General features: G+C 44.3%; 1 protein-coding gene across 1 annotated transcript in view; it reads right to left on the bottom strand.

Moving 5' to 3' along the window:
- Positions 1–18,258, bottom strand: part of COX10 (cytochrome c oxidase assembly factor heme A:farnesyltransferase COX10) — a 140,360-nt gene that overhangs the window by 87,006 nt on the left and 35,096 nt on the right. The gene's annotated exons all lie outside the window — the stretch shown is intronic.

The raw sequence follows: 18,258 nt of genomic DNA, 5'->3' as shown, positions 1-18,258 counted from the left end.
TCTGGGTTTCTCTAGCTCCCGTCCAAGTGTTTTGTCTGGTAAGGAAGTTTCTGATGAGGAAATGTATCTCTGGAAGATGCCCTCCCTGATAGCTCTTTGTTGTAATAACAGAGAACACATCACTCCCGATGATAACCTCCAAATCACTTTGGAATACCAATTAGTGAAAAAAGTTTTTAAAAACCTTCAAGTGATAAAGGAGATACAATTTATACACAGTTTCATTTAGTATCGTGTACAACCTACTTTGCTGTCACAGATAACTTCTACGCCCTCCTTCACTGTGGGTTGAATTTATCTGCTCCCCTCGCACTACTCAATTTCAATTTAACTTGTTTTATTACAATCTCAATGTAATCCTTTCAAAAATGATGAATAAGTTTCTGGGAAAATTTGTACAAATAATAGGATTATCTTTCTCCTCACCACAATTATAAAATGTAATTTCGTTTTTAAATGATAGGTTCTTCACATGAAGCTGGAATGGGGAACAAAGTAACAATGTTTTTTAGGCTCCTTTAACCACACTGAACTTGGGTTCTCATCTGCCGACTCATGTTCTCATTAATTTATTTGGCAGCCATTCACTAAGAGCCAGGGATTAAAATAAATAAAATATGGCCTTTTAGCCAAAGAGGGGCTCACAGGCTGGTTGAACATTCAGATATGTAAAAACATAACGTGCTATTTAATAAATGGTCCAACAGAGAAATATACAAGGAGTTATGAGATCAGAGAAGAATGTGTCAAAATCCAAAAAAGGTTAAGCTCAGTCTAACACACAAGTTTAAGGAAAACAAGTCCTGAACAAATATTGGTGTAAGTGACCTTACTGCAGAAGGTCAAATATAACCAATATGGGAATGTTTTTGTGCTACCACTTAGTGACCTAATAACCATACTTAAGAATATCCATTGTTGGGGTTTCCTATCTAACAACTAAGAATTATTTTTTTTAATTTTGTTTTTTAATGTTTTATTTATTTTTGAGACAGAGAGACACAGAGCGTGAGCAGGGGAGGGGCAGAGAGACACAGAATCTGAAGCAGGCTCCAGGTTCCGAGCTGTCAGCACAGAGCCCGACGCGGGGCCCGAACTCACAAACTGTGAGATCATGACCTGAGCTGAAGTCGGACGCTTAACCAACTGAGCCACCCAGGCGCCCCTAACAACTGAGAATTACATACGACTATAGTTCTTTCGCCCAATGACTGAGTTCCACAGTATTCCTCAAACACGCAAGAACTGGTCCTCCATTAAGCTAATTAAACACGGAGGCCATTACACTGAGGTGGTCCCAGTATCTTAGCAGCTAGGACCCAAGTAAACCAAATCCTAAACCTATAATGAATGCCTCAGGGTTACGAAATGAAAACCCAAGGACAACCAATCACAAACAGCCGACTTTTCCAAACATGGCGACCCTTAAGCTATGGCCAATCAAATACTTCCCCTGCTTTGTTTCCTTCCTCATCTTCTCAACACTCCCGATTTGGTGCTGCCCAATTCAAATCTAGTTTTGCTCCGATACAGTCTGAAAGACTTTTAAGATGCCTCAGCTTATCTTTTCACACCTCTTTTATGGAAGAGTACAATGTCAACGTCCCCGGCTGGCAACGTGAGATACCCTGTGGCGAAACATCCAGGAGTATTTCTTTGATCAGTGAATTATTAAAAATGAATGCTGAATTCTTTACTATTACACTACCTTATACAGACATTTAGAAAGCAAATTAAGAATTCTACGGTCAATTACTATTTAGATTTCAGCCTGTTGGAAGTGATAAAAGTAAGGATGAAAGCAAGTATGACAATGAAAACAAGGGTGACAGGTTTACATTGATTTGATGTTCTCTTCTTGCAAAAAGAGCAGTGAAATTAATTGGCTGTCTAATTCAAGTGATTTTTTTTTTGTTGTTAAAGTTCACGTGAATTTTTTAAAAACGATGCTTGGAAAAGAATAAAAATACTTAGAATATTGTACTTAATGTGTGTGTGTGGACATTCGTGGCGGGGGGGGGGGGACAGAGGAGGCTAATGAGGGAAAGGAGGATTAAGCAATGTGCGTAACTGTTGAAATACTTAAGCCAAGAAATGTACTAATATGGAATGGCACCAAATGTAAATGAACTTTAGAATCTGGTCTCTTAATTTGACAGCTGTTTGACAACTGCAAAACGGAAAGCTGACCTCAGACAACTGCAAATAAATGAGAGACGATTAAGCCAAAGAATTTCGCATGGAATGATACAATATACATTGTAGTAACTCCTCACAGGGGAATAGATAAACGCAGGCTGGAATTTTTATTGTCTTTGAAGGTACTGATATTCAATGGACTTAAGTTTCACAAAGAGCTGTGTGTTACTCTATTACAATTAATGGCACTTTTCTGAAACATAACGCCATCGGTGGAGAAATGATTGTAAACACATTTGAAATTTCCAGGTGTTTCTTGAAGCAATTTTTATTTGACCTTCCTTGACTTTACCTTTTGGATGCTAAAGCAGTACCATACTCCCACCCCCTTCTTTAATTTAAAAATAATGAATTCTTCTACGGTATAGCTGGAGAAGCCACACATGTCCAAGAAAGCTAGCAGCTTAATCCACAAAGTACAATTCAGCAACCACGGCTTGATTCTAAGTGAACTGATGAGATCGTCTGTGCTTCACGCTTCTTGGCACGGTGAAAATAAGGAGAGAAAACTACATTTCACTATTCAGTCATTAAGAATTCTACTTTCAGGGGCGCCCGGGTGGCTCAGTCAGTTAAGCGTCTGACTTTAGCTCAGGTCACGATCTCGCGGTTCGCGGGTTCAGGCCCTGCGTCGGGCTCTGTGCTAACAGCTCAGAGCCTGGAGCCGGCTTTGGATTCTGTCTCCCTGGCTCTCTGCCCCTCCCCCACTTTCTCTCTCCCTCTCTCTCTCTGTCGAAAATAAACATTAAAAAAAAAAAAGAATTTTATTTTCAGAAGGAAGATCTTTTTTTTTTTTTCTAGATGTTGGTCAATGATGATATATAAATTACATATCCCATTTCAGGGGCGCCTGGGTGGCTCAGTCAGTTAAGCTGCCGACTTCGGCTGGGGTCATGATCTCGCGGTCTGTGAGTTCGAGCCCCGCGTCGGGCTCTGGGCTGACGGCTCAGAGCCTGGAGCCTGCTTCTGATTCTGTGTCTCCCTCTCTCTCTGCCCCTCCCCCGTTCATGCTCTGTCTCTCTCTGTCTCAAAAATAAATAAACGTTAAAAAAAAAATTAAAAAAAAAATAAATTATATATCCCATTTCAAAGGCTAGAACCAGTGTAGGGGGTGGGGAGGGGTGGTCCTCAAGGCAAATTCCACCCACTGGCAGATTTCCTTTGGTTTGCACAGGATTTCAGAAAGACTGACCCAACAACAACGAATTGAGCCTACACTTAAAACTCAGGAAATTTCACATGAAAATCCAAGTGTCTAGCCTGTAATGAAAAACCGGAGGTTCTGGCAACACGGGGCCTGATTTTATCTAGGCCACTCATAGCAGCTGCTCCCCTGGGTCAGGACACTCACTCCCCAATTCATCAAGGCCACCACGCAGCCCTAAAACAGCAAGGAAAACAGGTAAGGAAGGGACCCTAGAGCATCTATCTCTGGAAATGGAAAAAGTCACTGAGGGTAACTAAGACGCCTTCCTTGTGACCAGGGAATAGCTTTTTAAAAAAATCTCATTTCTAAGGCTTGCCTGTAATCACCTTCCAGCAAGGCTGTTTCCTAGGAGCACAATTACAGTCCTGGAAAGGAAGCAGCCTGAGGGGGGTGTGGGTGGGGGAGAGGCCCGGCTGGGTCTGGCCCCAGGGAACTCCCTCCCCAGCCCAGAAAGCACAGAAGGAGCACAGAGGGCCACACTGGTCTCCCTCCAGGCATCAATCCACCCGCCTCTTCCTCTCGGAGAGGGGGCCCCTCCTGTGCCAGAAGCCTTCCCACTTGCCGAGGCTGCAATGCCACCTCTATCTGCGTGTTGGACAGACGCCTGGTTCTCCCACCAAACGGTAAGCAACACTCAGTACTCACTCACTCATTCATCCATGCACTGAGCTCCTACTGTGCGTCGGGCGATTTTCTAGGCACTAGGGGAAGAACAACCAATGAGGCCAGGTCTCTGTTCTCATGGTGCTGCTGTTCTAGTGAGGGAAACAGACAACAGACGGTAGGAATAGGCCAGAGGAGAGGGCCGGGGGTGCAGAGGGTGTCAGTGTGCCCACCTCTCAAAGGAGGGGAGGAAAGAGAGAAAGAGAGAGAGTGAAAGAGAGAGACAGACAGACAGACAGACAGAATCTGAAGCAGGCTCCAGGCCCTGAGCTGTCAGCACAGAGCCCGACGCGGGGCTCGAACCCACAAACTGTGAGCCCAAGTCAGATGCTTAGCCAACTGAGCCACCCAGGTGCCCGAAGCCTCTGCCCTTTATGAATGAGCAGGCAGAGGGCACAGGGCATGGCAAGACTGTGGGGCAGGAGAGTTCTCTCGACGGGCCGGGGAATGGGAAGGAAACAAGCCCAGCTTGTGTGCAGAGAGCGAGTGAGCGAGAGGGAGAAGAGCAGTGGCCGAGACCAGATCTCCCAGGAGCAAGGACGCAGGTTTTATTCCAGGCTGATCCATTCACACTCTGGTGCCACAACATTCATTCCAGGATCCAAATATCCAGATATCTGTATTCTCCCATCACAGGAAACACCAAAAACGTCAACACCATTGCTGCTCCCTGGGTCCCCACCTCTCTACTGCCCTCAAGTCTGCATTGCCCCCCCCCCCCCACACACACACAAGCCCCGCACTCATTCATTCTCCTCGGTCAGCCAATCAGCAGCTTTACGGGGCCAGACCTCAATGATCTTGCTACTATCTCCAGCCCATGCCCAAATCCCCTGGGACCCCCGGATGGCTCCATTCAGCTCCCCTGGAGTATACCAAAAGCACTGCAAGCCCACAACCCACCCCCCAAATCCAAGCTGAATTATCTCCTTGCCAAGACACTCCTCCTTCTAGATTCCCCACCTCAGGATGGCAGGCCACCATGTCAGAAACCGACAAGGTATTTTAGACTCCTGTCTTTTCCTCACGAGGCCATCCGATTAAGGACCGGCCTGGGCCCTTTCCACTCTGCACCCTTCCTGAGGATGCCCCTCTGGCTCTCATGATCTTAACTACGCTTTGTTATCTGAATCGGTCTGTCCCTAAGCTTTGGTTCACAGAATGGCTAAGTCAACTTTTATAGAAAGCCACCTCCCCACCTCCCTTCTTCATTCAGTAAATGTTTATTAATAAATAGCGGTGATAATTAACATTAATCGCATGCCCACCAAGTACCCAGGCCCTTCTCTAAGAACTAAATACATCGTTTCATTTTCTCAATAGCTTCCTCTGTCAGGACAGAGTAAGTCAACTGCCCAAAGTCACAGGGCTAATAAGTGGCAGAGATGGAACCTGTACCCAGGCCGTCTGACCACTGAGCCTGTCCTCGACCATCGGTCCCTACTGGCCTCTGAGCAGCTCTCTTGTGCCAGGCCCTGATTTGTGGATAAACAAACGGGGTCCCTGCCCTCGCCGAACTTACACAATCACCGGAATGTCCACTTAAAATCCTGCAAGGCCCTGTGAAGGAAAGCTGCGTGGTGTGGCCTACGAGGAGGAGCTGACCAGGTCGGGGGTTCAGGAATTCTGACCTGATGTGGCTGCCAATGTCTGGTTTTACTTTCCACATAGTACTGTCCCTGCCTGATCCTTTCTCATTAATATATTCACTGCCCATCTCTTGTTGTTCTACATAAAACACACCGAGAGAAGTGACCTACCTGCATGCCCAGCACAGTGCCTGGCACATACCAGGTGCTCAGGAAATGTTTCTTGACCGCATGACATTTTAGCTGAGATCCAGCTGAGGTCCTGTGATCTAAGGCGTGGGCAGTGGAAGGAGACGCTGGAGAAGAAACGGGCCGTGCAGGGTGTGTAGGTCAAAGTTAGGATTTTCTTCTCTATCCTTAGAGTAACAGAAAGCCATTAGTTGTCCTAGGGCCTTATTAACGCCTACCAGTGGTTGCCCAATCCCTATAGAGGAAGTCTGGATACTCAGCAAGACAGGCAAGTCCCAGCCAACTTCTTGAGCCAAATCTCTCGTAGAATCCTCCCCACCCTGGGCTTTATGCGTCTGCTGCACGGTAAGGTGTGCAGGTGTCCAAATGGTCTCCTATGCAGAAAATTTCCCACCTCTTGTGTCTTTACTCGTGATGTTCTGTCGGCCTGGAAAGTTCCTCTCATACACGTCTACCTGGTAAACACCCACCAGAACTTCTGAGACTCCGGTCGCTTCTGGGTGAAGCCTTCCTGACCTCCACAGGTAGAAATGACCCCTCCCCACGCCTTTTTACTGAAGGCACTGCCTATTTCTACCGCAATACCGACATATTTAATTGCTTTATTGTACTTAACCTAGGTCTGTCTTCTTCCGCCAGACCGGCAGCCGCTTCAGAGCAGGGATAACACTTTTTATCACCCGTAAAAGTAATCGATAAATACGTGAGGATCCTTTCTGAAGATAACTTTCAAGAAAAGCCCACCATGTAGCATTAGCACTTTCTGCTACTTTTAATGGTATCATGCTTTCAGGTCCCAGCCGAATCAAAATTTCCTTCCAACAGGCAGGTAAATGCTGAGGGGATTTCAGCGGCCTCCCTGATTCAATAATTTTAACCTGAACTGCACAGAATAAACAAAATTCTGTGCAAGCGAGAACTCGTCCAGTCACGTTTTCCCGTCTGTCAAAGGCAGTAAAAAGAAAGCAAAATCTTAAAGCCTGAATGTTCACCGAGTATTTGTGAAAGGGTCATTTTTTAATAGAACCTCACTTCACTTACGCCCGAGGTATCTGGGATGGCTGACTACCTATCTGTTGCAAAGCTTACGAACCGTCACTCTTCTTGTGAGAAAACACGTCCGACTTGGAATCATGGGCTACCTAGTGGTCCAAGGGTAACCGCATGCCTACTTAAATGAAGCTATTTATTTACTCAGCCGCTCACTCAAGAGTAAGTGAGAATCACAGGGGGGATCCAGGCTCAGGATGCACCGTCCTTTACTAATACCCCAGTTTTCAGATCCCTGAATATTTTCATAAGAACTAAGAATCTGGTCTTAAGATATTTTTATATTTAACCCCCATGATGTTAAGCTGGGAGAGGACAGCCGTAACTTTAGGGGACGGATCTTCACGCACGTAGCTTCAGTGAGCTGTCCGTGGAGACTGCACATGGCCCTGGTAAATCCTCCTATAGTTCACCTGATGACAGCAGTATGAGCAAGGCATTCCCTAGATCATCAGGCATACTTTTGCTAAAAGCAATACCAGATTAATTCTACTCAGATACATTAGTGAAAAGGTTAGGATGTTATACTGGATTTTTATTTCAGTGGTAGTCTTCCTTCTTAGAAGCTGGCAGGTGAATCTCTTCTGGGGCCAAAGGAACTTCAGTTGGAATAAAAGCTAAACCTGCATTATTATCTTAGCATTTTAAGGTTACACTGTATAGTTTAAGGCCTAAGGACACTCTAGATTACAAGTATACATAAATCTTATTAACTACCAAATTTTCTCTTTTGTTTCATCCTATCTCTACATTCCATCATTCAGATCCTTTAGAATTTCTTTGTTCCCTCTGTGATCACTGCTTCCGGAAGAAATCTGGCACAGGATCTGAAGGAAATGCCAGAGCGAAACTTTCCTTAAGATTAATCACACAGGTAAGTAATTTCCTCTTCTTGCCAAGTAATATTTTCTGAAACTTTTTAGAAAATCAGTAAGACAGAAGTGGGTGGTCATGAAAATGTGAATTTTAGGATTTACTTAATCACTTACACATAACTTTCAAAGGTCTAATCGCTTGCCCGAAGCAGTCTGGGGCTCCGTTACTAGCTGGAAAGAGCAGGAATTCTCCAAAGCTGGTCTGGGTTAAGGAGCATGAGTAGCAGTCTGCCGCACTGCCCATCCCAGAGACCCTGGTTCCTATTCCCTCTTTTCCAGTGTCTGGGGGCACAGCAGGGAATTCAGAACCATCAAATGACTCGAATTTTAAAGTATAAATATCAAGGCATCAAGATTTTTCATGTATTAAATCTTAAAAGCAGTTTGTTTCGAAGGCTAAAGGAGTGAGTATGAGATGAGGCAATGAACAGTCTCCCAGGGACTGGCTACACAGTCGGTTTCTAATACGTGTCATCAGCCCTCAGTCAGCCGGGAGTGCCCCTAACCAGAACAGAGGAGGGGAGCCTGCCGTTCCCAGCAGAAAACGGACAGGCTCACGGGATTCAGAAGAACAAACTATCGGGAAAGCCAAACATAACTGAAGACTTAAGAAGGAAGGAAGGAAGGAAGGAAGGAAGGAAGGAAGGAAGGAAGGACGGACAATAGGGGCGAGGGAAGGAGGGAGGAAGGAAGGAAGGGAGGAAGGGAGGAGGGAAGGAGGGAGGGAGGGAAGAAGGGAGGGAGGAAGGAAGGGAGGATAGAAGGAAGGGAGAATAGAAGGAAGGGAGGAGGGAAGGAGGGAGGAAGGAAGGAAGGGAGGAGGGAGGGAGGGAGGAAGGAGGGAGGGAGGAAGGAGGGAGGGAGGAAGGAGGGAGGGAGGGAGGAAGGAGGAAGGGAGGGAGGAAGGGATCACTTGGGAAGAAACTCGATTTGGTTTCACCTTGGAACGACATGGAGACATCCAGGAAAGGGACAAGCCTCTGAGTTCCCCCAAATCAGGTTTAATCACAATACGTACCCACAGACACAAGCCAAGAATCATTCCTCCAAAAATCCAAATTGGTATCATTTCCATTACTTCCATTAAAGTCTCAGTTAAACATCTGTTTGTTCGATTTATGAATCTTTTATTTTTTTTTTACCAGTATTTCTTAGATTTACCAGAACTGTCTAGACAATTCCATAATAACCTATGGAATGGTAGAGAGCCACTAATGTCTGCTGAACTAAGTGACCACACAATTCAAATACGAAGAACTCAAATACAGGTAAATACACACTTGAAATAAATGCACGTGCACGTACACACACACACACACACACATGCACATACACACACACTACAGTTTGCAAGCATAGCCCAAGTCTCTTAGTACACTGAGGAAAAGAAACACATTTTCCCGTCCCATTCTCTATATGGAGACCCTCACTGGAGACAGCCGACAGACAATCCGATTCTCAAAGTGTGGAGGATATGGGGCTGGAAACAGACCACACGTTAATATTATCAACAGTAACAACAGCTAGTGTTAATTGAGCACTTAGCTTTCAAAGGGCAAAGTGCTTTAGGTCCTGCGCTCTCATCAGAGATGGCCGTTACCATGCCCGTGCCAGCGACGACGCCCTTCTCTGGTACTTAGTGGCAAGGATGTCAGCAGTTAGCTTGGCAGAAAGCAGACTCCTATTGACGGGAATGACCCTATTCCAAAGTGGTGGCTGGACCAGGACGTGTTGATTGAGAGGAAACAGCAGTGAACGTGGGGTCCACAGGGTCTGCTGGACCATTTTTCAGATGTGTGACCAGTGGCATTGCTAAGCTTCATTTTTCTCCTTCTACAACACGGGAAAAACGTCATCTCACGGAGATGGTGTAAGAAGCAAAATAAATAAATTGAATGAATTAATTAAATAATGACCAGTTCGTGAGGCATGTGAATGACAAAATACTAGCTACGTACACATGTTCAAATTATCATCATCTCTGCATTTGCTGCAGAACTTCAGGTGGAGTGATTCTGGTTATGAATACCAATGCCAAACTCACTCTACTCAGATGGATCGTTCCAGAGAGGGGACTCAAATGTAATTCAGGAACTATTTGGGGTTATATAAATTCAGGAAAAGAGACTCTGCATTTAAAATGTGTTTTCTTTTTCTGACATTGTTCCGTGATGCTCATCATTTGCCTTATATAAAAAACATATTTAGCTGGAGACCCTTTCCCACATGCTATTCAAAGACTCCCGGCAAATCTGACCTAGTGCGGTAGCTAATCTGAATCATCTGAATAAGCCACAAGTGTGGACTTCAGAGGCCACTGAATGAATGCGAGTTGCCCACCGGTTAAAACATCAAAGTCAAACAAATCACAATATTCAGAGGAGAAGTGTATTTCTCATATTGATTTTTCTTACACACATGATGTTCTATGAATCGCATCCCTGGTGTTTGCTAACATCAGTCTTATTCTCCTAGAATACAACACCACGTTTAATAGCCACTTTTGTTCAACACGGCAGACGAAAGCCAATTCCTACCGCTCCAGGCAGACTGCAGAGTCAAAACAAAAGAAACATCACAGAAAGGGAAAATGGAGAAAGACGCATTAGATATTAATCTCATATTCGCTGGGAAAACAGAAAAATCTTTATCTGTTTCTCCTTTCAGAGTTGAAAGGGCTGTGAGTTTTCTGCTGCCCTACCCACCCTATAATTCCGAGCTTTTTATCCAAAGCTCTTCCTTTTTACCTTATTTCAGCCATGAAAAGTCTCTCGGGCACTGTCAGTATGAAACAAAATACACCTCTCTTCTTGACCTTGCTTCATTCACACCTCTTGATCTCTTTCATTTCCTTTCATAAAAATTCTTCAACATTCACAGATACCCTCAATCCTAAAGATAACATACCCTTATCAGCTTTCCTTTCTAATTATAACCTATCGCTCAGATCTGAAAGTCTACTTATGTTTTCTGCCTTTCTTGTAATTTTCTCCAAAATAAAGTCTCCGAGAACATCAGTGGTTCTTAGAGAGGAGTCTAGGTTATGAATTCATTTTGATCTTTCAAAACAGCCAATTTCTTTCTTTCTTTTTTTTTTTTTTTGGAAATCCTATGAACCCAGACTTAAACAGATGAGCTAAAGTAAAATGCTCAGAACATTCCTTGCATGTAGCAAGTGCGGAATAAGCATTAGCTGCGATTATTTTTATTATTAACACTTCTTGCTACTTGCCCCTACTCCCCCCAAAAATATTTCTTTATTCCCAACACGACTTCCTGAGGAATTTCGCCCTACCGGCCCGCTACATGCTTGTGGGAAGATATGCTAGATGTACGTAAGAAGTAGGTCATAACCGCTGGGTCTCAAGGACGTGAGAGTTCTCGAAGCAAGAGACACAGATGAATACCACAGGTGCCGTAACCATAGCTGGAAAGTGATACCTCGAGGGGTGCCTGGGTGGCTCGGTCAGTTAAGCGTCTGACGTCGGCTCAGGTCATGATCTCGTGGTTTATGAGTTCGAGCCCCGCGTCAGGCTCTGCGCTGACAGCTCGGAGCCTGGAGCCTGCTTCCGATTCTGTGTCTCCCCTTCTCTCTGCCCCTCCCATGCTCATGCTCTGTCTCTGTTTCTCAATAATTAATAAATGTTAGAAAAAAAAAAAAAAAACTTACACAGAAAATGATACCCTGGGAGTATTGTCACGGGGAAGAAGACACACTGAGTTTCCCCAGAGAGGAGAACTATGACCCATAGGTTCAAGTTATGGAAGGCAGACTTTGACTCAACATGAGGAAGACATTTCTCATCACTGGGCTGTCGACCTACGGAACTAGCTGCCTTGGAAACCGGCGACAAGCGTGGTAATCGGTATCTGCCGGGGATATTGTAAAAATGAAGGCGGTCCAAGACAAAAGAAATCACCGACATACTGGAACAATTTGCTAACAGAGTCATAATGGAGGAGAAGGCTCTTCAAGCTGTTTTCTGTGCGTGCACGCAACACCACAATTCGGCCCGCCAGCAGATTGTACCCGTAACTACAGAAAGGATGGAGGTGAGGCAAGCCAGATGACCTGGGCTGCAGTGAGGAAACCCGTGCTTGTCCGATGAGTACAGGCGTGAATAGAAAAGCCAGAACCCAAGGCCAGATCTTTTGGTGCAAAGGCACTTCCACCACATCTCGTTTACGGGGAAAGACTGAAGGTGCAGGTGGCCTGTGAACAGAGCCCCTAGAGTTTCCTGTCCAAACCGGGAACACTGGAGGGTGAGAAAGAGGCGTAACTGAGAACTACGGTGGGAACACAAACACAAACCAGGACACGTGACCACCCCAGCTATCAGTGGGTGGTTACTCAGGAAGAAATGCCAGCCACGGAATGCCTGGGGCAGAAATTGGAGCCCTGATCTTGGGTAAAGATCTAAGAGCGAAATCAGGAATAGAACTCGTTAAAGCAGTGGTTCCCAATCAGGGGTGATTTGGGTCCCCAGGGAAACTTTGGCAATGTCTGAAGACATTTGCAGTCATCACGCCTACGGGGTGTGGCCCCAAAGCATCCGGTGGGTAAAGACCAGGGATGCTGGGGGACACCCTACACAGAACGGGACAGCCCCTCACAGCAATGTCGTCCGCCCCACGCTCTCAGGAGGGCCAAAGCTGAGAAACCCTATAATGAAAATTAAAAGATCTGCCTGCACAGATATATGAAACATCTGCACTTCAAAAGAAAACAGCAGAAAGTATTCAAACCTTAAACATGACAAAGAGCTAATATTGAGCAATCCAACCTTCACACATCAAAACTTCCTGGCAAACACAAACGGCCAACGTTAAAAAACGCTTCCCAAAACCAAAAAACAACTCCACCTCCAAAGTAATCAAAACAACTTGAATTAAAAGGACACACCTAACGTTACCTACAAAGCTGGCACAGGCTTTTTTCTATTTTATTTTTTTAATGTTTATTATTAATTTTTGAGACAGAGAGAGAGCACGTACGCACGAGCAAGCGGGGGAGGGGCAGAGAGAGAGAGAGAGAGGGAGACGCAGAATCTGAAGCAGAGTCCAGGCTCTGAGCTGTCAGCACAGAGGCTGACGCGGGGCTCGAGCCCATGGACTGTGAGATCATGACCTGAGTCAAAGTCGGACGCTCAACCCACCTAGCCACCCAGGTGCCCCGAATTCCCATTTTTATTATGGTGTCGGTGAGCTTCCCAGAGTACAGTGTTTTCTAAATAACGTGGAAAGTATTTTAGTTCTAGTGTTGCTACACAGGCTCATAAAATTCAAACAAAGGAATGTGAGAACATTTTCATTAGTGCATTTCATTAGTGCAAGCAGAGCAAAGAGCACTAGGCCACAAAGCTTTAACGGAGTTCTGGAATAGCAGGTAGATAAAGAAATAGTTGTTGGTGAAAAGCAAGAATTTACTGGGTTTTCTGGGGAGCTGGCGTGCAACTTAAAGAACGCATATGTGTGGTTGGTACGTATAAAAGTTTTCAACTTCTAATAGAGTTCTGTGGGAGAAAAAAAATTTCTTTCTGTCCGGATTTATAAAAGGATTCAAATAACATCTCATATTTTTTAAATCCTTCTTTTAGCTGTTATTAATTTAGTTCTGAGTGTTTCTTCTTTGTACCCGACTTCTGTGATCTCTCTGTGATCGGAAAAGTACGGCTTTGGAAAACCAATTCCTACATTTGTTGTAGGGAGAGAAAATGAGCTTCAACTTCTGATTTATGAAGTAGTGACTAGTGCATAAAGATATATATACATATACATATATATATATATGAAACCACTAACATTAAAATGTACGAAGGAATTACACCCACGTTTTGTAAAACACACGCATGCTTCATCTGAAACCATAGCCAGGCCTTAAAGCGAGTATGCCTTCAAAGGATGAAAGCCGTCCGTAAAATTTAGCAACTGAACGATAAAATGTGACGGATGGCTTCGACTGATCGCATCTTGAGAAACAAGCGACCTCAGAAGTGCAAAAGCTGAATAAATTCAAGAGGAAAGAATTAAGAAATTGAAAAAGATAAGAACGGTCAGGAAATTGTCAGTGTGATTGAGTGTTTGACATAGTAGAGATTGGTAAAATAAAATGCATTTGGGGTTATTTCACTTCTGTTACAAAGAGATGATATTTTTTTAATGGAGGGGAACACTGAATGTCGGCAGGTACGTCGCTACAGGGTACGCTTTCCTGGTACCCTGCCGTTCCTCCTGACGGATGTGCCCCCACTCTCTCGACCGCTTCTCCACTGTTGCAGCTTTTTGTTTCCGTAGCTGCACTGCACGCGCCTCTAACTGTTCTTATTTTTATGTATTTACTTATCTTAAGTTGGTTTATTCTAAGAGAGAGACAGAGCATGGGAGCTGTGGAGGGGAAGAGAGACGGGGAGGGAGATAAATCATCAAGCAGGCTCCGCAGCATCAGCGTGGAGCCCGATGCGGGGCTCGAAGCCGTGAACCATGAGATCGTGACCTGAGCCGAAACCAAGAGTCAGACACTCAACTGACCACGGCACCCAGGTGCCCCGTCTCGAATTGTTTTTAAAGGGGATGTCCTTCATGAGATCAGGGCTACCAGCCAAAACATGAATGAGACGGGTTTAAGTTGGAATGTATGTGGTCTAATTGCTGACATCTGTACAGTGTTGCAGAGCTTACAAAGCACGTTGACATAAATTATTACTATTATTATTTTTTTTTTAAATTTTATTTACAAACTCTGTCAGTCCAGAGCCTGATGCGGGGCTCGAACCCACAGAACTGTGAGATCACGACCTGAGCTGAAGCCAGCAGTCAGACGCCTAACAGACTGAGCCACTGAGGTGCCCCTACATAAATTTTTTTTTTCTAATGTTTATTTATTTTTGAGAGAGAGAGAAAAACAAAGTATGAGCGTGGGAGGGGCAGAGAGAGAGACACACACACATACACAGAATCGGAAGCAGGCTCCAGGCTCCGAGCTGCCAGCACAGAGCCCAACGTGGGGCTTGAACTCATTGACCGAAATCTCGTGACCTGAGCCAAAGTCGGATGCTTAACCGACTGAGCCACCAGGCGCCCCGTAAGTTATTATTTGAACCTTACTACCCTACAAGGTAGGGGGCATTAGTGCCATTTCTATTTGTAAAACATTCTGTTTCATCACTGAATTATTCTTTGCAAAAGCAGCATCTTAAAAAAAAATGTGTCATGCAAATAATGTTTCCATTGCAGATCAGTGAGAAAACAGAAATAAGCAAAAACAACAGTAACATTTTTTATTTTACGTTTCCCTGGTGCCAGGCACTGCTCTGTGCTTTAGACTTACGGCAGAGAATAAATGGAAACTTCCAGCTTTGTGGTGCTTATATATCCCGCCTCCCAAGCAGACTCACTGGTTAACATTTTGATTTGTATTATCATAGACTTTTTTTTTTACACGCACAACCTTCACATCCTTATTAACTTCACGCAGAAATGATTTACGTGTATAATACAACTTGCCTCTATATATTTTCTCCTTTAAGTAGTACACCATGAACATTTCCCACCTCAGTATTTGCTGATAACATGATTGTTTATGGATATACTGTGATTTCTTTAACCGGTTTCTCCTTAGCTGACGTTTTAGGAATTTCCAGTCTTTGGACCATGTAGATATGCTGAGATGAAATTCTTGCAGCTGAAATCTTTGAACACGTCCTTAACTATTTCTTTAGATAGATTACTAAAACTGTGCGTTAAAAGATATGTAGTTTTTAAAATTAAAAAGGTAAAATCCAAGAAGGTATGTGTTTTAAGTACAGGGAAATTTCTTCCCAGGAGGTCTTTTGTGTGTTTGCTTTAAATCAGCTTGTTATGCTTCTCGTTGGCACCGTGTGAAGTGCTCATCAACCATCACTGCGTATTAGAAAGTCAGAGAGTAGAGGGGCGCCTGAGTGGCTTAGCTGGTTGAGCGCCCGACTTCGGCTCAGGTCACGATCTCGCAGTCTGTGAGATCTCGCAGCCCGCGTCGGGCTCTGTGCAGACAGCTCGGAGCCTGGAGCCTGCTTCCGATTCTGTGTCTCCCTCTCTCTCTGCCCCTCCCCGGCTCATGCTCTGTCTCTCTCTGTCAAAAATAAATAAACATTAAAAAAAATTTTTTTTTACAAAAGCCAGAGAGTAGAAAAGTGGTTACCAGGAGCGTCTGGGTGGCTCAGTCGGTTAAGCGTTCGACTTCGGCTCAGGTCATGATCTCATTGTTCATGAGTTCGAGCCCCTCATTGGGCTCTGTGCTTACAGCTTAGAGCCTGGAGCCTGGAGCCTGCTTGGGATTCTGTGTCTCCCTCTCTCTCTGCTCCTCAACAACTCACGCGATCTCTCTCTCAAAAATAAATAAATAGTACAAAAAAAAAAAAAAAAAACACAAAAAACAAGCCACAATGGAATTCAACAATTCAAAATCATTAAGATTTTTAAGTATTGTGATGTTTCCAAATAAAACTTCAGTCCAAGACAAGGGGAAGAAGGCAATATGAGGAATGTAAGAAGATGAAACTATTCTGTGCCCAATAAGCATGGATTAAGGGCCTACGTTAAGCACAGCACTGAAGAACCCTGGGGGGGCAGGGGGGTGGGTGGGGGGATCAGCAACCGGGGAGGAAGACGTGGGAGTGTTCCAGAGGAAGAGCAGGAAAGCTGCCTCAGTGAGCGTCAACGGGGCTAGAAAGCCAGCCTCGGAACAGAAGAGGGAGACGCGGCGATTTGTCAGACGCAGAGAGAATCCCCCTCATAGAGTCTGGCTCTTCTCGGTAGTTTGGAATTGACAGAATCTAACTCACTTCCCTACAGACGACAAAACAAAGCAGCCGTCTGAACTCATTTAAACTTTTAAAATTTCTAAAACTTTGGTTTACATTCAGTTTCTGGAAATTTCTGCCTAAATGTAAAAAAATAAAATAAAATAAAATAAAATTCTCCAACCCCCCCCCCCTCCCCCGGGCATTTTCTTGCTACAATCGACAGGCTTTTTTTTCCATAATAAATTCTTGAACCACCTTTGTTTTCGGGTGGGGGACAGGAGGACTGGGGCAGCTCAAACTCAAGGCAACTCTATTATTTCTTATACTATTTTGGGATTTTGGAATCATTTGATGCCTATCAGATAGTTGCCGATGATCTTCTGAGTGTCTACACTTTCATTTTAAATTTTATTTAAAAAGGAGACAGTGGCTGGTATCTCGAGGATACGTGTAGGTCTTCAATTGAAAAAAGGAGCCTGAAAACTGGGATGTGTGTTCCCTCCTGGCTTAATCTTATGACCTAGATTTGTAACTAAACAGAAGTAATAATGTAAGAAATATTTTGCAATACAGACCCAAAATAGCAACACAAATCCATTTTGCTTAAAGTGCTTTCTATTCAAAATTTCATTAGAAACATTTCGTGGTGAAACCATGATTATTCTGCCAGCCAGGCAGCGAGGGCAGGGAGCAGAAGGGAGGAATAATCTGGAAGAGCTGGGCCGTGGTCTGCAGGATGGGATGAGACTTTTGGAAAAGGAGCAGGATTATTTGGACCTCCCTCCCCATGAGACTGTTTCCACATGAAAAATTGTAACAAAAAAATAAATAAATAAACTGTATTTGAAAGAGACTGATCCCTCCCCAGACAGCTGGTAACACGTTGTAAAAGCCTAATGATACGAGGCATTATCAAATTAAAATTCCCATATTTTGCAGGATGCCGATTTATACATCCACTCAGCCACGCTGTTTTTCTACTGGTCACTTGAATTCCTGTTTTAAAACTGTGCCAACTCCCCTTGGGTGTTCTGGTGATGAAAACAACTTTCCTTAAGTTTCAGCCAAGACTTTTTCACTCTTGGTATTGGATGAAAAATATGCGTGCTGGGGCGCACACTGCAATGACCAGGCGTGGGGCAGGGCCGGGGCGGGGGGGGGGGGGAGGGAGGGGGGAGGAGAGAACTATTTCAGAGAACTATTCTGATATTTAAAATAATAGGGGGACAAAAGGATGCATTAAAAATAATATGCTAATTATTTTTTAAAATGTATTCTGATTCTACACACCAAGTTTACCGAATACTGAATTACCGTTTGTTTTTTGTTTTTGTTTTTGTTTTTTTAAAAGCTGGATATGCTTGTTTAAAATATAAAATCCCGGGGCGCCTGGGTGGCTCAGTCGGTTAAGCATTCGACTCTTGGTTTTCGGCTCAGGTCATGATCTGTTGCATGAGTTCAAGCTCCGCATCAGGCTCGGTGGTGACAGTGTGGAGCCTGCTGGGGATTCTTTCTTTCTTTTCTTTCTTTTCTTTTTTTTTTTTTTCTTTCTTTTCTTTTTTCTTCCTTTCTTCCTTCCTTCCTTCCTCCCTCCCTCCCTCCCTCCCTTCCTTCCTTTCTTTCTTTCTCTCTCTCTCTCCCTCCCTCCCTCCCTTCCTTCCTTCCTTCCTTCCTTCCTTCCTTCCTTCCTTCCTTTCTTTCTTTCT

This window comes from Felis catus, chromosome E1 (genome assembly GCF_018350175.1).
Source record: "Felis catus isolate Fca126 chromosome E1, F.catus_Fca126_mat1.0, whole genome shotgun sequence".
Lineage (NCBI taxonomy): Eukaryota > Metazoa > Chordata > Mammalia > Carnivora > Felidae > Felis > Felis catus.
Note: the sequence above shows the minus strand (reverse complement) of the source record. Positions and strands in the feature narration are given on the sequence as shown.